The sequence below is a fragment of the Eriocheir sinensis genome, unplaced genomic scaffold (genome assembly GCF_024679095.1).
Source record: "Eriocheir sinensis breed Jianghai 21 unplaced genomic scaffold, ASM2467909v1 Scaffold1126, whole genome shotgun sequence".
In the NCBI taxonomy this organism is placed as follows: Eukaryota; Metazoa; Arthropoda; class Malacostraca; order Decapoda; family Varunidae; genus Eriocheir; species Eriocheir sinensis.
Genome location: NW_026110437.1, coordinates 10766 through 30855, shown reverse-complemented (window position 1 = coordinate 30855; position 20090 = coordinate 10766). Strand labels below are relative to the sequence as shown.

Below are 20090 nucleotides of genomic sequence, written 5' to 3'. Positions count from 1 at the left end.
TATTACTTTCAGAAAATCCTCAGACTCTTGTAACGGGCTTGTCGGGGGGCGTTTAAAGGGTGTTGATTAAGACTTCAGCTTCCTTAAGGCGAATTATATTCGTAGCCTTTATGTACAAGAAGCGACGGAGCGAGAGCGACTGTCGTTGTGTGTCAGTCGGACTCTCGTGAAGGAGTGCGAGTTACAGGTTGGAAAATAATTGTTACAATTGGTCACGTATGTCAAGGTGACCTCCACGCACCATCGGAGTGCTAAGTATACAAAACTGAGACGGTAAACACTGACGGACGACATTCCTATAAGGTGGCGTGATCTATCTGTCGTGGGTTTTTCCATTGACAATTGTATGCCTAATTCGTGGTGATATTAAATAATAATAATACATTGATATCCTACTATAACACTGCTCGGTCACCTACCAGTGATCGCGACCTCGCGATATATAAAAATCGAAATAGCAGTCTAGGTACCATGAACATACATAGAGGGAGTTTGTCAAGCAGACTGCCTATGATACAATAATATGAAAACACTGGCTATGTAAGAACAGATGTGGAATTATAATATAAATAGGGAGAGGGAAACCACAACATGTGTGACATGAAACATAAGAAACCTCTCAAAAGATAAATATAAGGACACATGTAAAGAAACTATCAACTGGCATAGTTACAGACAATGAAACGTTGATCTAGCTCCTAAAAAAAAATACAGTAGTGAAACACAGTACAATGTTAAGTATAGGAGCAGCCAGGTTTCTGTCCCCTGACTTGTCTGAGAAAAGGAAAAACTACCTTGCCAGTGGCCTCCCGGCATCCAGTCGCCGTGTCTGCACAACCAAATAATCGTGCAGGACAGAGTTCCTCCTAATAAGGTAGCACATGACGACGAGACTGACGAACATCAGAAACATTGGTACAAAAAATCCAGGGTACAGGTAGGGGAGATGCAAATAATCAGGCAGCGTTTCCTCCAGGGTTTCCGCAAACTCTGTTCTGTTCGCGAAAGACAATGAATTAAGGGAATTAGTCACATACGAGATGCTGGAGAAATGAATGTCATCGAGAGACCGTAGAGGAAACACTCGATGGGAAATATTGGCCGTGAAAACCAGACGAATCCGGGACGGGTACGTTGTTATGTTAGTGGAGCGGATATAGCATGCTTCCGCTATGGCATAGTGACCAGTAACCCGTTGATAAGTGGTACCCTCCGGGCAGATGACCGATACATAGAATGACTGAGGGAAATAAAAATAATGCAGACCCTGAAAGTTCTTATGGAAAACAGGCGTTGGTGTTAGCTGCTTGTAAGGGCACAGGGAAAGAGCGTCAGACGCGTTCACGCGGGTGAGGGCGATCTCGCATACCCCTCCCCGAACTGGAAGGAAGGCAAAGAGAGACGCAGAGCAATAGAATCGCCCGAAGACCGTCTCCTTGCAATACTGCAAGAGTGAGTAGCTACCCGTTGAATACAGAGCGAAATCCTTCGCGATTAGAACAAGAGACGGGGACGTGTCCAGGGCTAACACACTGTCCCTTGCTGAAAAAGGGAACGGGACAATTTCGTGTGCCTCAAACACGTCCGCCGTCTGAAATGGAACATGAATGATTATGGCATCAGGGGTGAGGCTGGACTCAATCAAGGGGTAAAAATATTGACTCATGTCCGGGGTGAATAAAGGCGTCAGGCGATAATTTTGATACCCGATCTGGACAGTCGTTCTCAAATCGTGTAGAGGGAACAAGGCAGGTGTGACTCTACCGTGCGCTGCGTCAACCACGTTGCTAATAACCTGCTGATTTGCCGTTGCGACGGAGTTAATGACGTTTTCCAATACATGCAAGGCCTGATCTAGGAGGAGAAACTGATTCACCTGGTCGATCTGTTTGACAACTATGTTGATAACCTCTACCATCTTATTTGGCTGCTCTAGCAGTACCGCAATGTTAGTATGCAATTGCGCAAGTTTTCTACAATTGGCGTTGATCACCCTGCGATTTCGAGCAGCAAAGGAAAGTACATGAGCGTAGTGGTCCCGCAAATCGCGAACGGCCCCGTCGGTAGACGTACCGAAAAGGAACTTTGAGGCGGACCCAACGATGTTGAGCAACCCCCTCTTTACCCGAGAGTGAACTGAGTGAGAACTATAATCCATGTTTACCTCATCAACCTTTCCCCGTAAGAACAGAATCCTATCCTCCAGTAGTTGAAAAAGAGTCAGAGAGTTGGTACTAGAAGGTGCCTTTGATTCCCTAGTCTTGGTAGCCCGGATGGCGTCTGCCATGCCGAGTAGTTTTTCTGAGACTATCCTGATTGTGTCCGTGGTGTTGGTCAAGGAAGTATATGGATATTTTACGAGGAGCACATCTTCTATGAGGAAGACCTCTCCTATGTGTGCCGTGAGGGCACCAGGCTTCAGGTGGATGGGTGTTGTTGCAAGCAGGGAGCCGAGGGATAACAAGATGGTCAGAAAACGCAACATCATGATCTGAAAGTGGTGGGATTGAAGTATGTAAACCCGTGGTCTCAAGTTATAGCTATGGGTGTTGGGATTATCTTGTTGAACATTTGACTCTGAGGGGGAAGTACCAATATCAAGGTCCAAAGGTGAGGGAATTACTTTCAGACGATCACTGTGAACTTCTAGACTGACTCCACTATTCGACTCGAGAACCTCGAACCGATTTCCCCTGACATTCCGAACAACTCGGTAAGGACCCACAAATTTAGCCCCCAGTTTCGAACTCCTTCCCGCTTGCTTAATCATGACTGAGTCACCCTCTTTGAAATTCACCGGGACGGCCTGTTTGTGTTGTTTTGACATCATTTCAACCTTCGTAGCTTTTAACGTACACCTAACTTCTGAGTGTATCGTGGAAGACATATGCATCTGCTGTTGTGCGTACCTATCAATGTTGTAGAGAGGTTGCTGTGGGGTAGTTAGGAAGTCGTACGGAAGACGTTTCTCCACCCCATACAAGATGTAGTAGGGAGACTTCCCCGTAGAGTCGTTTACCGACGTATTTATGGAAGCGGCTATATGCGATAGCCAATCCTCCCAATTATCGTGGAGATCGTTCACGATAGGCCTGAGGACCTGTAAGATTTTCCTATTAGCCCTCTCCGCCAACCCATTAGCAGCTGGGTGGTAAGCTGTGATGAAGGATTGCGTGATGTTAAACTGAGCGCATATTTCGCTCAATACTGAGTTCCTAAACTCGGTGCCATTGTCACTCAGAAGAATTCGAGGAGACGAATGTGGACACAACACGTGAGTCACGAGGGCATGGGCCACGCGTGTGGCTGTCTTGTCCTTGAGAGGCGCTAGAACTAGAAACCTAGAGAACTGGTCGACGCACACCAATAAGTAGCGCGAGCCATGTTGGCTCTGGGGGAGCTGTAGTAAGTCTATATTAACAACATCCCATGGCGCCTCTGGTACTGGGTATTGCAACATAGGTGCTGGCCCTTTGACGGACCCCTTGTGCTTAGCACAAACGACGCAATGTGCGACATGTTTTTCTACATCAACCCGCAATGTGGGCCAGTAGAATTTTCGTCTGGTGACAGATAGCGTCTTGTCTCTTCCTGGGTGACCCGCAATGGGTGTGTTATGGACCAGCTTAAGCGTCACGGGGACGTATATGTCTGGGATGACCAGTTGGTCAATAGGTACCGGTTTGGTTGGCCATGACCTACAAAGGAGGTTGTCCTCTGATAGGAAGAATTGTGAAAAGTGAACTGGCAATTCAGGAAGGTTTGATTCGTCTCCCGACTCGAGGGCGTAAATTAACCTCTTCCACACAGGGTGGTCACGCTGAGCAGTGTGTAGCTCAGGTGAAGTGAAGTTGTGGATGACCTCTGGGGTGGTAATCGCGCCTATCGGAACATTCCGAGATAAGGCATCTGCGACCACATTTGTTTTCCCGGTGATGTATTTTATCTCCGGATTGTATGCTTGGATCGTTAAGAACCATCTTGCCAGACGACCGTGTAGGTTTTTTCCCTTGAAAAAATCAGTTATGGCCGCGTGGTCCGTAAACACCACAATTTTATACCCCATCACAATGTCACGAAAATGCTTCAGAGCCCACACAATGGCAAGAGCCTCTAGGTGGGTAACAGAATAGTTCTTTTCCGGAGCTGTAAGTACTCGACTGGCGAACGCTATCACATGCTTTTTGCCGGACATATCTGTTTGCATCAGCGCGGCTCCTACTCCACTAGCCGAAGCGTCGGTACAAAGCTGAAAGGGGTCCTTGAAATCCGGAAAGACAAGTACAGGAGACCGTGTAAGCGCTTTATTTAAATCCCCAAAACTCGTTTGTTGAGCTGGGAGCCACTGAAATGGTACGTCTTTCTTTAAAAGATGGGTTAGGGGACTCGCGCGAGCTGCGATGTCCTTAATGAAAGGCCTGTAATAACCTGCGACACCCAAGAAAGACCGTACCTTGTCCGCAGACGTTGGCTGAGGGAACTCGGCAATAGCCTTTATTTTGTCGTCCACTGTATGGATGCCGAATTCGTCCACGACATGCCCCAAGAACTTGATCCGAGGCTTTAAAAATTCACATTTGGTGATTTTGAGCTTTAATCCGACCTCTTGAAGTCTGTGTAGGACTGCTTTTAGTGTTTCCATGTGTGCATGCACGTCTTTACTTGCTATGATGATGTCGTCTAAATACACATAGACAGAGTTGCCCAGCAAGTCACCAAAAATACTGTTCATTGTCCTTTGGAAGGTCAAGGGAGCTCCTTTGAGCCCGAACGGCATCCTCGTCCACTCATAGTGGCCATGAGGCGTGCTGAAAGCCGTTATTTCACGTGACTCGGGGGCCATGGGCAGCTGCCAGTAGCCACTGACCAGATCAAGACTCGTAAAGACTTTATTTCCTCTACCGAGACACATCAGAAGATCTCTAAGAACGGGAAGCGGAAAATGATCATCCACGGTCGCGGTGTTCACACGCCGGAAATCAATCACAGGACGATAAGAGCCGTCTTTCTTTGGAACCAGGAACAAGGGCGAATTCCACGGGGAATTCGATTCTTTGATGACACCTTGTTCTAACATTTCAGAGATAAGTTGTTGCACCACCTCCCTCTGACTGTGGGGGAGCTTGTACGCATTGATATATACAGGATTGGTATTGGGTTTTAACTTAATGTGGTGTTCAGCACACTGCGTAACTCCAAGCGGCTCGCCTGGTAGAGCAAGCGCCCCCCGATAATGTTCCAGAAGCTGGACTAAGGTTGGCTTAATTTCGGAATAGTGTGCAACTTTTAGGAACGCCTCTAAATGAGCTGTGTCTTGTTCGGGAGAAGCCTGACACGCCGAGGATATGCCTGAAACTTGGGCTGAAGGGTATTCAGCTGGTTCCGGGGCGACATTTCTCCCATACACTAGACACTGGCATAATCGAACACCGTGTTTTAAGGATACAGGGGATCCAGACGTGTTTATTACCAATGCCTCTGCAAAACCTCCCTCCTTGACTGTTACCTCCACCGTCACGCGGTGTACGTGAGGAACTCCGTCGATACACACATCACTGCCCGCCGGAGGGGCGTTAGGCAAACGGATTTTAACAAGTTTTGCAGCACGATCCGGAACTATATGAGGACCTTCTACGACTGCCGTTACTGTCCGCCACAAGTCTGCAATGGTTTCGTGTGGTTTGACCGTAAGAGGGGACACTTGGGCGGTGGCAGCCCCTGAGTCTGTGGTGGGTTGGTCATTTTCCACCTCTGAGGGTGAGATTACAGTTGACAGAGGCGATGGATTGACCATCCCCTGTATGCGTCGGCCTTGATACACGATCGCGTTGCTTACAGGGTTTATGGCGATGTGCAGGTCTTTCATGGCGTTCAATCCTAAGATCCCATCCACAGGTAAAGCAAACCTGCTAGAGACATAAAAGAAATCTCGAAAGGGACATACTTTTTCATGTAAGCTGACTGTTAGTGGTACTCGCCCAAGGATTCCCAAAGTGGTGCCCGTCACGCCTATCACATTCAGGTCGTTCTCTTGGAGCGGCCAATTTTCCCCACTCGCTTGTCGTGTCAGTGACCTGTAAGCGGAGTCGGATATGACATTGACTGTGGCACCTGTGTCAACCGCTAAGGTGAGTGAAGTGTTGCCCACCTTGCAAGGGAGGGCAATTATGCTTGTCCGTCCCAAGGCGGCAATGACGGAGTCAAGTTGCTCCCAATTAGTATTTTCCTTAAGGGACACTTGGATGTACGCCTCGGGGGTCACGAAGTCATGTCTTTTTATTCTGAGAAGAGGAGTGTGGTTTACTGTCCGCTGAGGACTTGTACTTCTGTTCCTCCTTGGCCTTTTGTATTGCAGAACAACTGTCTGAATCATGAAAACAATTCCCGTGGATATGGCAAAAGGCAGCCTTCCGCTGATGGTTTGGCCTAGGGTTCCTGTGTGATGAATGATGCCCGCCCCTGTAACCTCCTGACCTCCTATCTGAGCCCTGTCTTGAATGTGTTGACTCCCTACGTTTCGCGAAACAAGAATGTTCAGAATGTCCTGATTGGTTGCAAAAACTACAGGTGAGAGAGACCTTACTTTGAGCCTGTAATACTGCGGCCGGTGCGAGGGGATGCCGGTGAGGGTGTCCTTGAACCTTGAGTGGGTTGTAAGTATGCAGACGAACCCGGGGGTGAACGAAGTCTGCGGCCTGGAATTGATAAATAATGAGTGCCTGAACATAAGATTACCTTAGTAAATTCACCGGTTGTGGTATCGAGTTCCAGTCCCTCTTCACTTGAAGGACGAGCCAACTGTTGAAAGGTGTCGCCGAGTTTAGCGAGAGTGTCTTTGGTCATACTATGGTGTAAATCATTTACAAAATAGGAGCATATGTTGATAGCTGTAAATATGAACCAATAAACGGAACGTGTATGAATGAATAGTTTGCATTGAAAACCCTAAAAAGGCAAGAAAGAATGGCTAGCAAGGTGCCCGTATAGACGTAATAGAAGTTAAGGTTATAATGGAATGCCCTAATGATATGGGTATAATGAAAGAATAACTATATAAACAAAGTGGTATGTTAAGTGAGTATACCATTGAAGCTTACGTTTTCTCTCGAGCGGTGAAAAGAAAACGGAGGCAGGGCACACTGATGAAGATTAACTTTGATAAGGGAACTCACACTATACTCAATAGACTCGCTAGCAAACTATAAGAAAGAATCAATATCGTATAGGAATGAACGTTACTCTCACAATTATGACTGAAGAACAGTGTTAGGAACACAGAAATAAAAAAAAATCGTGCCTCTGCACGGATAATAATGAAAATGAGCCGAGTCGGCAAATTTGGACAAGAATGGAATATCCACAAATACCAAGATTAATCAGCTGAGGAAGTGGAGAGGGCGACGGCTTGTGATGCCCTGGGTGACGTGCAGTCGTTGTAGGCGCGTCAGGAAACCTCGGCCGCGGCCACAGCGGCGGTGAGAGGTGAGGGATGGGCTGACATCGGAGGACTCGCCATGGAGGTTGAAAAACTGCTGACCCAGCAAAATGAGCGGCCGCGGCTGCGGGAGCCGGTACACTGCCGCCAGACGTATGATGGCCGCGTCGTCCTTGTTATAGTAAGAGATGGGCGGCGGTGGCAGATAAGACGACTTGGGTGTGTAACCTCTTGAGAAAACGCCTTGCAAGAAACGGTAGTGGGAACAGCTTGCAGTCACCGGGAGATGGCCGCGGGTACCCTTGCTGACTGTTTGCCGGAAGAGGTTTTGGCCGATGCTCCCGGCAGCGGCGGTGGTGCCGCCAGCTGTGGAGCGAGGGGCATGCGGGGTGTCCCAAGGTCAGCGGGGCGTGCCTCCTCGTGGCAGGTGTGAATACCTCTGCCGTATCGTGGAGTGGCTTGCAGGGTACGTAGCAGTGCTGGCTTGAAGCGGGGGAGCGGCTTGTAGGCCTGTGGGTGTGCTCGGGGCTTGTAGGCTTGACGCCTGTAGAGTTGCTTGAAGCTGGTGTGCTCGAGGCTTGTAGGCTGTAGAGCCTGTAGGCTTGTAGCTGGTGTGCTCGAGGCTTGTAGGCTGGACGCCTGTAGAGTTGCTTATAGCTGGTGTGCTCGAGGCTTGTAGATGGCGCCTTGTGAGTTGCACGTAGGTGGCGACTTGGGAGATGCTTGTAGCTGGCGCCTTGTGAGTTGCACGTAGGTGGCGACTTGGGAGATGCTTGTAGCTGGCGCCGTGCGAGTTGCACGTAGGTGGCGACTTGGGAGATGCTTGTAGCTGGCGCCTTGTGAGTTGCACGTAGGTGGCGACTTGGGAGATGCTTGTAGCTGGCGCCTTGTGAGTTGCACGTAGGTGGCGACTTGGGAGATGCTTGTAGCTGGCGCCGTGTGAGTTGCACGTAGGTGGCGACTTGTGAGATGCTTGTAGCTGGCGCCATGTGAGTTGCACGTAGGTGGCGACTTGGGAGATGCTTGTAGCTGGCGCCTTGTGAGTTGCACGTAGGTGGCGACTTGGGAGAGGCTTGTAGCTGGCGCCTTGTGAGTTGCACGTAGGTGGCGACTTGTGAGATGCTTGTAGCTGGCGCCTTGTGAGTTGCACGTAGGTGGCGACTTGTGAGATGCTTGTAGCTGGCGCCTGGTGCGTTGCCGCGGACGGCAGGTGCGGTGCCGCGGACGGCAGGTGCGTTGACTCCTTCTTCCCTTGTACGCCTGGCCCCGGAGTTTGTTGGTGAGTTCTCGTGGCTTGGAGGAGAACGAGGTAGCGAAGGCACAGGCGCGGGGTGACCGCTGCCAACCAAATGTAACGGGCTTGTCGGGGGGCGTTTAAAGGGTGTTGATTAAGACTTCAGCTTCCTTAAGGCGAATTATATTCGTAGCCTTTATGTACAAGAAGCGACGGAGCTAGAGCGACTGTCGTTGTGTGTCAGTCGGACTCTCGTGAAGGAGTGCGAGTTACAGGTTGGAAAATAATTGTTACAATTGGTCACGTATGTCAAGGTGACCTCCACGCACCATCGGAGTGCTAAGTATACAAAACTGAGACGGTAAACACTGACGGACGACATTCCTATAAGGTGGCGTGATCTATCTGTCGTGGGGTTTTTCCATTGACAATTGTATGCCTAATTCGTGGTGATATTAAATAATAATAATACATTGATATCCTACTATAACACTCTAGATCACCCACCACGCCTTCCCAATCTATATTCCTATAGTTAAAATCCCCCATTATGCAGACATTTTTGCTCCTGCTCGCCCTGCCTACCTCTTGCAGTAATATATCAGTGTCCTGCCTGCTGAGGTTGGGTGGCCTGTAAAGAACCCCTAGAATTAGTTTGTCTTTCCCTTTGTGGACGTCCACCCAAACTGATTCTGAGTCGCCATTTGTTTGAATAGAGTTGTTAGCGGAACATTTAAATGTGTCTTTAACACAAAGTGCCACCCCCCCTCCCCTTCTTCCCTTTCTATCTTTGTGAAACATCTGGTAACCATCTATTTCATACTCAGACACAAAGTTTTTGTTGGCAGTATCCACCCATGTTTCCGTGATAGCTATAATGTCGAATTTCTCGACACATGCTTTCCCCCTCAGTAGATCTGTCTTGTTCCTGAGACTCCTACTGTTGGTGTAATAAGCCGTTAGCCCATCCTTTCTTATATCCTTTCGATTTCTCCTGCGCCCCCTGGTCCCAGTCTGCTATGCATTGAAAGGCCCTCCCCCCTCGCCTACTCTAAAAAATTATGTAGGGTGCTAAGTGATCGCTCGAGGGAGTCTGCGAGAACCTCCACCCCCTGGAGTGACAGATGCACGCCATCCTTGGCATACAAGGTGCCTTTATTGTAGAAGAGGTCCCTATTGTCAAGGAAAAGCCAACCATTTCGCTTACAGTGGGCCGCCAGCCTGCTGTTTACTGCTAAGGCTCTGGAAAGCCATCCCTCTCCCACCCCCCTCCTCGGCAAAACCCCACAAACAGCCGGCACCCCCCCGAAGTCCCTCACTTTAGCAAACGATTCCCTGAAGCGCCGAAATATCTCTTCGCTACCCACCTTACTGATGTCATTACCACCGTAACTGCAGAAGACGATTAGCTGTGTCCCCTCCCCTGCTAAAATTTCCTCCATTCTGTTAGATACGTGCTGGATGCCTACCCCGGGAAATCACACTCGAAGCCTATTTTCCTTATCCCTTGAACAAAATTACCTGTCAATGAACCTGACTTGAGAGTCCCCAACCACCAGTACTTTCCTCTTATTAACTTTGTCAGTAGACGGATGGGAAGCCGCTACTGGTGGTGTGGGTGGGGCGGCAGCTGGGGTGTGGGTGGTGGAATAGGAGGTGGGGGAGGAGGAGGAGGAGGAGGAGGAAGAGGAGGAGGAGGACGATGAGTGGAAGAAGGAGAGAGAGGAAGGAGATGACGTCGAAGGGGGAGGGGGGAGGAGGTGGCTGAGGTGGTGGCGGAGGTGGTGGGGGAGGAGGGGGAAGAGGGGGGGGGGGAGGAGGAGGAGGCGGAGGAGGAGGACGCGGAGTGGAAGAAGGAGAGCGAGGAAGAGGATGACGTCGAAGGGGGAGGCGGGGAGGAGGAGGTGGCTGAGGTGGTGGCTGAGGTGGTGGGGGAGGCAGGGGAGGAGGGGAGAGGGAGGGAGGAGGAGGAGGAGGAGGAGGAGGAGGAGGAGGACGATGAGTGGAAGAAGGAGAGAGAGGAAGAGGATGACGTCGAAGGGGGAGGGGGGGAGGAGGAGGTGGCTGAGGTGGTGGCGGAGGTGGTGGGGGAGGCAGGGGAGGAGGGGAGAGGGAGGGAGGCGGGGGAGGAGGAGGAGGCGGGGGAGGTAGTGGTAGCAGAGGAGGGGGGAGGTGATGTGGGGGAGGACAAGGAGAGAGAATGCGAGGAAGAGCAGGAAGAGACGGAAGGGAGGGAAGAGGTGGAGGAAAAGGGAGAGGAGGGTGATGAATGAGAGTCAGCGGCGGCAGAAGGGAAGGGAAGTATGGTGGGTGTGGAGAGGGGAGAAATCTTGTTCATTTCTGTAATTTGGACTGCAAAAATTTTCCCTCGAAACAACACTACTTACTCTAGAACTAAATGTTCTGATAAAAAAGTAATATACTGGCAAGGAAAAAAATGTTATATTCATATAACATGTATAATCTTCGTTTATACAAGCTGCTGCTGTAATACATATTTTTACAAGATACTTGGAAACTGGGTCAGGTATTCTATGAATATAAAATAAAAATTAACTAAATGAATTAGATTCGTTACTGTCAACAACAATACATTGTAACTGGTTTACCTCTCAAATTTAGGAGTCTGTTCTTACGTGAAAATTCATCAAGGACTTCATGATCAAGATTTGTGTCACAATGGACAGAGTAAGGCCAGCCCATTTAAACGACTGTCACTCACTGCGTTCCTAAGGTATGTTTTAAGCAATTTAAGGGCACTTAATAATCGCTCATTGGTGAAAGTGCTAACAGGTCGGGTTGAAAAATTTGCAATAGGGTGGAAAATTTTGGACGTGTGCCCAATTTTTTGGCACATGCTAATGTCTCAAGAACTTGCTTTGACCTCTCATGAGATTCACGACGCTTCCAATAACTCTGCCCCCGTAGATATTCATCTTCAACGAGATCGGCATCTCCATCAAGAAATTTCCATAAAATTCAACTGCCTCCTTCAGTTTACCAAAGCCATTATCAACTGAAAAAGAGGGAACAAGATTTCCCAACAAAAAGCTCCTACTGTGTTTAAATGCAAACCTTTCCCTAAGTTGTGCTATAGCAGTGTCCGAGAATGGGAGAAAAATAGCTCTTCGATAGTACTCCTATGGAGTTGCTGTTGAAGGGTTAGCCTTTATTATGTTTATGATGACCACTGATTGTTCAAGGCTTCTGGATGATATCTCCGTGCCTTTCCTCAGCTTGGGCAAAAAGTTGGTTGAACTTATTTCCATCACGATAGAACTGAAATGCATCTATGCAGCTCTGTGTAGCTACACTTCCAAGAGCACCCATCAGTTCTTGTTGTGACCCCTGCAGCTTTTCTGGCAAGGGTTTAGTGACACTTAGAACTGAGGTGAGCACTTCCAAACTCATGAGAAAACCTGGGTCACTTATTGCTATAGATTAGGCTTGGCTGATGATTCTTCACCTAACGTGTTTTGCAGTAATTATTCTTAATCATTATTTCATTATCTACCCACCTGATTAACTGAATTATCCGGGCATCAGCCGAGTCAGTAATGACTTTCCTACATTACATAGAGTACGTACGTGAAGCGTTTTCTGGCGTTTTGTGACCAGGGAGGAAATATGTAAAGAATGGAAAGACACAAATCCCAAGCCTGCGTGAATTCAAGAAATGACACCCGCTATAGAAAAAAAGTATTACATAAACAGAAAATGAAGTCTATCAATCATAATTTTTTAGAAATTTGGAATTTGTGGTCAGAAAATATTATACGGATAACATGAATAGGCTATGGCCACGTGAGCCTACGTCGTCAATGAATGTCTCTCAAAATAGATCACCTGGGCCCGTATCCTCACGAGCTATTAACTTTTACTCTTAAAGTTACTATCAAAGTTAATAGTTTCAATTTATTAAGAGTAACAGCTATCCTCGTCAACTTTGAGTGTAAGTATTAGCAAATCCTGGCTACTATTATCTTCTTCTTCTTCTTCTTTATGGCGGGCTCGTTGCTAAGGACGCCTCCGTGCAAAACGTAAACATCCGACATGAATTAAGTATATATTTCAAAAGAAAAATAAAGAAAAGATGTATAAATGTACAACAGAAACATAATAAATGGCAAACACAAGAAAATACTGAGTTTTGTGGCAGATAGAAGAAGCCTCAAAGGCTGTTTTAACTCCGTCACTCGTCAATGCCCGTATCTCCCCTCCTGCGTCACAACTTGCTCTGCTGAAATTACCGCACCATAACCACGTCATCTGCCCCAATGAGCACATCTACGGGCCGGAGAACCAGCGCAGAAAAGGAGTAAGTTTAATTGGTCGCCAGATGAAACGGTCTTCTTACATCAAATTCATGAAAAAATACGTACAATCAGAGGGTGTTACGGGAAGAGTATCACCCCTGAGGATAAGAAGAGAGCGTGGACTGAAGTGGCAGAAGCTGTAACAAGGTTGGTAATCACACAGTCATGCTTCAGTTAGCTTACAAACTAACCTAACCAAATCAAGTGGGTATTTTTTGCATAATAACACAACCACTGACCTTCCAAACAGAACATACCTTTTCATTCTGTATCTGAATAGTTTCATTATGACCATTTCTGCCACAACCCCCTCTCCCTCAACAACCTAACATAGCTAAACCTAACCATGCCAAACCTGCCCCGTCCTACCGAACACATCTTAACTTAACATGCCAAGTTTGTTGGGGGGTAAGAGGGGGTTGCTTTAGATAGTTAAGGCATATTTGACCTTTTTTTATTTTTTATTATTTTTCATTTGTTTATTATTTTTTTATTGGGGGCGGGGGGGGTGATGCTAGGCATGCCAGACTATGGACACTTTTACAAGTACTTTATGTCAAGACTATATGGGAATAGGTAAGTTTCGTGAGAATGGTAAAGTAAGATTAAAATAGTATATTTATAGCATTGGTCAAACAGATTATGGTGATATAATGTTAGATTGGAATGTACTCAAGATAATGAGATTAAGGTTAACGCTTTTATTTTGTTTGTTACATATTCACATATTCATGATTCAAGTAACTTGCAAACTAACCTAACCTCGTCAAATGGGTATTTTTGTATACAAACACAACCACAGAGTTTCCAAACAGAACATACTTTTTCCTACTGCTCCATGTGAATAGCATCATCATGACCATTTCTGCTGCAACCCCCACTCCCTCAACAATCTTTCTTTTTTTTTTTTTTTACGTTGTTGCCTATTGCGCCATCTAACATAACTAAACCAACTCCTGCTAAACCTGTCCTACCTAGCACGTCCTAACCTAACATGGTAGGTCCCCAAGTTTGTTAGGGTGGAAAGGGGGTTAGTATAAGAGAGTCAAGTCATATTTACCTGTTATTTTATTTATTCCTTATTTAGATTTTTTTTGGGGGGTTGGTGGGTTGGGCATGCCAGACTCTCAACACTTTTACAAGTATTTTATGTTAAGACTATATCGGAATAGGTAGATTTGATGAGAATGGTAAAGTAAGATTAAAATATTATTTTGATAGCATTGGTCAAACAGTTTCTGGTGATATAATGTTAGGTTAGAAGTACTCAAAAGAATGGAATTAAGATTAATGCTTTGAATTTTTTTATAGCTGTATTGTGTAATATCATCCTACTTAGAGAAAAGCATTTTAGAAAAGTAGGTAATGAAAAGTAGTATTTATGGCCATGTTCATAACAACTAAAAAGTTAATGTCTTATGATGCATGTAAATAAAATACCGGTACTGATTTATATTTCCATCACAGCATGTATTAAATGTTATTGGAGAAGGTATGGGAAATAAATAGCATGCCATAGTGAAACGATTAAGATACTCGCTTTACATTTATACCTTGACAGTGCCTTCCCTGGGAGTGGACCCCGTACGCAGGATGACTGTGAGAGGCGTTGGTACAACGTACAACAAAAATCAAAGCCTCGCATTGCCAAGTGCAAGAATGAGCAGCGGCAGACTGGTATTTTTTTTAGTTGTTATGTCTTTAAATGTAAAACTTATATTAGTTAGTTTTTGATGTGCTCACAGAATGCAGCTATACTGGCCACAACGCCTTTATTTCAGCTTAAAGTTAATAAGTTCATAGCAGTGAACTGTATATTTTATATATAATTTTTTTTGATGTTCATCTGTCAATGACTATCAATCTATCGAAATACCTTGGCTGTCTTCCCCCAGTGAAGGGTTTTAGCCAAGACAGGCACACACTCACTCACACACTCACACTCATGTACACCACTCTCTCAGCTGCACAGCCCCTGAGGGAGTAAAAAAGGCCCTCACTGTATGGGGGATTAGCTGCACAGTTCAGGCAGGGAACTTCCACACCAAGGCCTCACAGCATACACTGGTTTACCCCTGCCCCTTCATAACAATGACATTTCCCCCAGCACCTGAGTGCCCCACACGTGTGGCACCACAGATACGCAGACATTAACTGTGGTAGATAAACTGGTGGATGACATCATAGGCTGCTCGTCTCATGTATATGAAGGGGTACCAGAGCCACTCAGCATTGACACAGCTGATGATGTGTTAGGGATAGGACAGCAGCAACAGTCAAGCAGCAGTGAAATATTGACTGGCCTGTATGTTATGGGGGAAAAACTTTTATATTCTCATTAAAACAATTTATTAATCACTCTTAAATTCATATTCTTTGTAGATACACACTTTATCAGTCAATTATTTTACAACCAATAACAAATAGATCCTTTTTCTTCAACTACGTACCTATTTAACCCATCCGCTACGATTGGCATGGATTTGGCTTCCACTGCAAGCCTGGTAAAATGATAGTCCCAGGTCTTTCTCTGCCTCTGCGGTGGATAGTGGAGTGTTTCCCATGTGGTATTGGTATGCTGGATATCCCCTCCCAAGGTGTAGGACTACATTTTCTTCAATGAATTGTAGCAACCACTATTTGTTCCATTTCTGTGATTTGGTGACGTTTTCTTGCAGGAAATCCGCAGTTAAGTGGTTAAGTTACATGCATTAATCATGACTAATATATGACGCTTTTTTTCAGCCCCGCTGCTGTATTGCTAGAGACCATCCCAGCACATTGTTCATTACTTGTGGAAAATATACCATCAGCTGCTCCGGCAACAGCCACTGCTTCATCATCTGCTGGCCCTATGACACCTGCCACTGCTTCAACATCTGCTGGCCCAATGACACCTGCCACTGCTTCATCATCTGCTGGCCCAATGACACCTGCCACTGCTTCATCATCTGCTGGCCCAATGACACCTGCCACTGCTTCATCATCTGCTGGCCCAATGACACCTGCCACTGCTTCATCATCTGCTGGCCCAATGACACCACCCACTGCTTCATCATCTGCTGGCCCAATGACACCTGCCACTGCTTCATCATCTGCTGGCCCAATGACACCTGCCACTGCTTCATCATCTGCTGGCCCAATGACACCTGCCACTGCTTCATCATCTGCTGGCCCAATGACACCTGCCACTGCTTCATCATCTGCTGGCTATTTAATGACACCAGCCACTGCTTCATCATCTGCTGGCCCAATGACACCAGCCACTGCTTCATCATCTGCTGGCCCAATGACACCTGCCACTGCTTCATCATCTGCTGGCCCAATGACACCTGCCACTGCTTCATCATCTGCTGGCCCAATGACACCTGCCACTGCTTCATCATCTGCTGGCCCAATGACACCTGCCACTGCTTCATCATCTAAGAGATGCCTTTCATAGGGCAGCAGTATAATTTTTGATGCTGGGGCTGAATATTACTGCCTCAAGGCTATGATTTTGTCACTTTTTTTATTACTGAGGAGGTTGGGGTGGAAGGGTGAAAAATAATCTGTGCTGTTTTTCGACAGAAATGGTTAGCAAATTCATTCAAAGCACAAAATTTTCCAGAAAAAAAATTGTGTGCCATTGTGAGTGGGTTCACTTGAGATTGGGCTCCAATACGCCTCCGTGGTCTAGTGGTCAGCATGCCTGGCTTTTACGCGGGCCAGGTTCGAATCCCGGCCTGGGCAGTCGGCGTGCAGCTCACCCAGCTGATCATTCTCCCTCTCAGGCTGGTCGATAAATGACTACCTGGGAAACTGTGGTAACCCGGATGTCACACTGGCCCTGTGTCCCGGGGTAATGGGCTCCCTCCACCACAGGCTCAAGGGCCAATGTTACAGAGATGAGCACCGAGGCCACGCGCTGCTACAGCGTATGCCCCAACTTTAACTTTACCTTTATTGGCTCCACTGACAGACATTGTATGTCGAAGGTCACTGGCTCAATCACCACAGCCAGCACTCTCTAACTTGGATTTTTCCGAGTTCCCTAGAGCCTAGATTAATTTCTCGGTGTTCAATGAGAGATTTGCACCGGCACCCAGTCATGGATGTTACAAGATACGTTGTTACAATCAGGGCGTCATTTGGACCTCAAAAGTGGGAGGACATTAGGGCAGACAGTTTTATATATATATATATATATATATATATATATATATATATATATATATATATATATATATATATATATATATATATATATATATCTATATATATATATATATATATATATATATATCTATATATATAGATATATATATATATATATATATATATATATATATATATTTACCATCATTAGCTTATAACACCTTTAGGCACCGATCATATTTGCATTTTATGTAGTCTGTGATGCAGGCAGGATATTCATTAGCACCTAATTAGACTCATGCTGCTCTCCAGTGCTCTCTGATGCACTCACAATCAAAGATGTTGTGTACCTCTATGGTAGCATTGAGTAATCTTAGGTCACTTGGTAAAGTGTTCACCTAAGTCCGACCCAAGCTGACAACATAAACCTAAGCGTGTTTGCAAGCTGAGTGCTTAGAATATTGGCATAATAATAAAAGATGCTGAAAACTGGATTCCACTACTTTATTGAATATATGAATTTGTTTACTGAGTGAATTGGTGACCAATCTGTTGCTATTTGTGTCTTGCTTGAAGATATTCATCATTGGGTTCAAAGCTATGGTATTAATGTGCAATAGTCGTCATAACAAAATACGTAGTAATTAATTATATATGTCAACCTATTTATTTTCATGAGATCATGGTATGACCACTGAAAAACATAGATTTTTATCTTGGCTCCATTACAAATTCAGTATATAATTACTCATATATTAAATAAAGTAGTGGAATCCAGTTTTCAGCATCTTTTATTATTATGCCAATATTCTAAGCACTCAGCTTGCAAACACGCTTTGCCTGGTCAAACTCTTTCGCCTCTGCCTGTCAACATCTACCTTTCCTTCTTGCTGGAAGTATGCCTTCATACAGCCTGTACCTAAGAAGGGTGACCGCTCCAATCCCTCAAACTACCGTCCTATTGCTTTACTTTCTTGTCTATCTAAAGCTTTTGAATCAATCCTTAACCGAAAGATTCAAAAGCACCTTTCCACTTCTGACCTTCTATCTGATCGCCAGTATGGGTTCCGCAAGGGGCGTTCTACTGGTGATCTCCTAACCTCTTAACTGACTCTTGGTCATCCTCTCTTAGCCGTTTCGGTGAAACTTTTGCTATTGCGCTGGACATATCAAAAGCTTTTGATAGGGTCTGGCACAAATCTTTGCTTTCTAAACTACCCTCCTACGGTTTCTATCCTTCTCTCTGTACCTTTATCTCCAGTTTCCTTTCTGACCGTTCTATTTCTGCCGTGGTAGACGGTCACTATTCTTCCCCTAAATCTATTAACAGTGGTGTCCCACAGGGTTCTGTCCTATCTCCCACTCATTGTCTGTATTTCATTGATGATATTCTTTCCAAAAATAACTGTCCTATCCATTCCTACTCAGATGATTCCACTCTGCATTATTCAACTTCTTTTAATAGAAGACCCACCTTCAGGAACTTAACGACTCAAGGCTGGAGGCTGCAGAACGCTTAGCCTCAGACCTTACTATTATTTCCGATTGGGGCAAGAAGAACCTGGTGTCCTTCAACGCCTCTAAAACACAGTTTCTCCACCTATCCACTCGACACAATCTTCCAAACAACTATCCCCTATTCTTTGACAACACCCAGCTATCACCTTCCTCAACACTAAACATCCTCGGTCTATCCTTAACTCAAAATCTCAACTGGAAACTTCATATCTCATCTCTTACTAAATCAGCTTCCTCGAGGCTGGGCGTTCTGTACCGTCTCCGCCAGTTCTTCTCCCCTGCACAGATGCTGTCCATATACAGGGGCCTTGTCCGCCCTCGTATGGAGTATGCATCTCATGTGTGTCACTCACACAGCTCTTCTGGACAGAGTGGAGGCTAAGGCTCTTCGTCTCATCAGCTCTCCTCCTCATACTGATAGTCTTCTACCTCTTAAATTCCGCCGCAATGTTGCCTCTCTTTCTATCTTCTATCGATATTTCCACGCTGACTGCTCTTCTGAACTTGCTAACTGCATGCCTCCCCCCTCCCGCGGCCCCGCTGCACTCGACTTTCTACTCATGCTCATCCCTATACTGTCCAAACCCCTTATGCAAGAGTTAACCAGCATCTTCACTCTTTCATCCCTCACGCTGGTAAACTCTGGAACAATCTTCCTTCATCTGTATTTCCTCCTGCCTACGACTTGAACTTTTTCAAGAGGAGGGTATCAGGACACCTCTCCTCCCGAAACTGACCTATCTCTCGGCCACCTCTTTGGATTCTTTTTAGGAGCAGTGAGTAGCGGGCTTTTTTTTATTAATGTTTGCTTTTTTTGTGCCCTTGAACTGTCTCCTTTGCTGTAAAAAAAAAAAAAAAAGTTTATGTTGTCAGCTTGGGTCGGACTTAGGTGAACACTTTACCAAGTGACCTAAGATTTTGTAATGGAACCAAGATAAAAAAAGCTATGTTTTTCAGTGGTCATACCATGATCTCATGAAAATAAGTAGGTTGACATGTATAATTAATTACTACATATTTTGGTATGATGACCATTGCACGTTAATACCATAGCTTTGCTAGCATTGAGTAATCTTAGGGCTTTCTGACAAGCCGCCTTAACGTAACGTAAATGAGGCACCCAGGTTAGGCGGCTATCAAATAAAACCGAGGTAACGAGTCGTCTCTACACAGGACAGTCGCCTATTACCAAGATATAAGTCAGGGTCCGGATGAGCGTCTCGAAGACGACAGAATACATAGCTACTGTCTTTGAGGACGAAAATCGAAAGCCGCGCGTATTTGCCCAATTGGCGACTCTATTAATTATCAATTGCAGTTTTGTTCAATCAGCGACATCCTTGCCGCAGAGAACGAAATGGATAAATCGTCTACATATAAGGAGCTATGAACTCCATCAGGCAGGACACCAACGACTCCATTAATAGCCACAGCAAATAGCGTAACACTG

General features: G+C 45.9%; 1 long non-coding RNA gene across 1 annotated transcript; it reads left to right on the top strand.

Annotated features, from left to right (window-relative positions):
- The first annotated feature begins 12890 nt into the window (after positions 1-12890).
- On the top strand, positions 12891-15828 carry LOC126989290 (uncharacterized). The gene is made up of 3 exons (XR_007743155.1): positions 12891-13132; positions 14547-14662; positions 15731-15828. It is a non-coding gene; the product is annotated as an uncharacterized LOC126989290 (long non-coding RNA).
- Positions 15829-20090: the final 4262 nt, after the last annotated feature.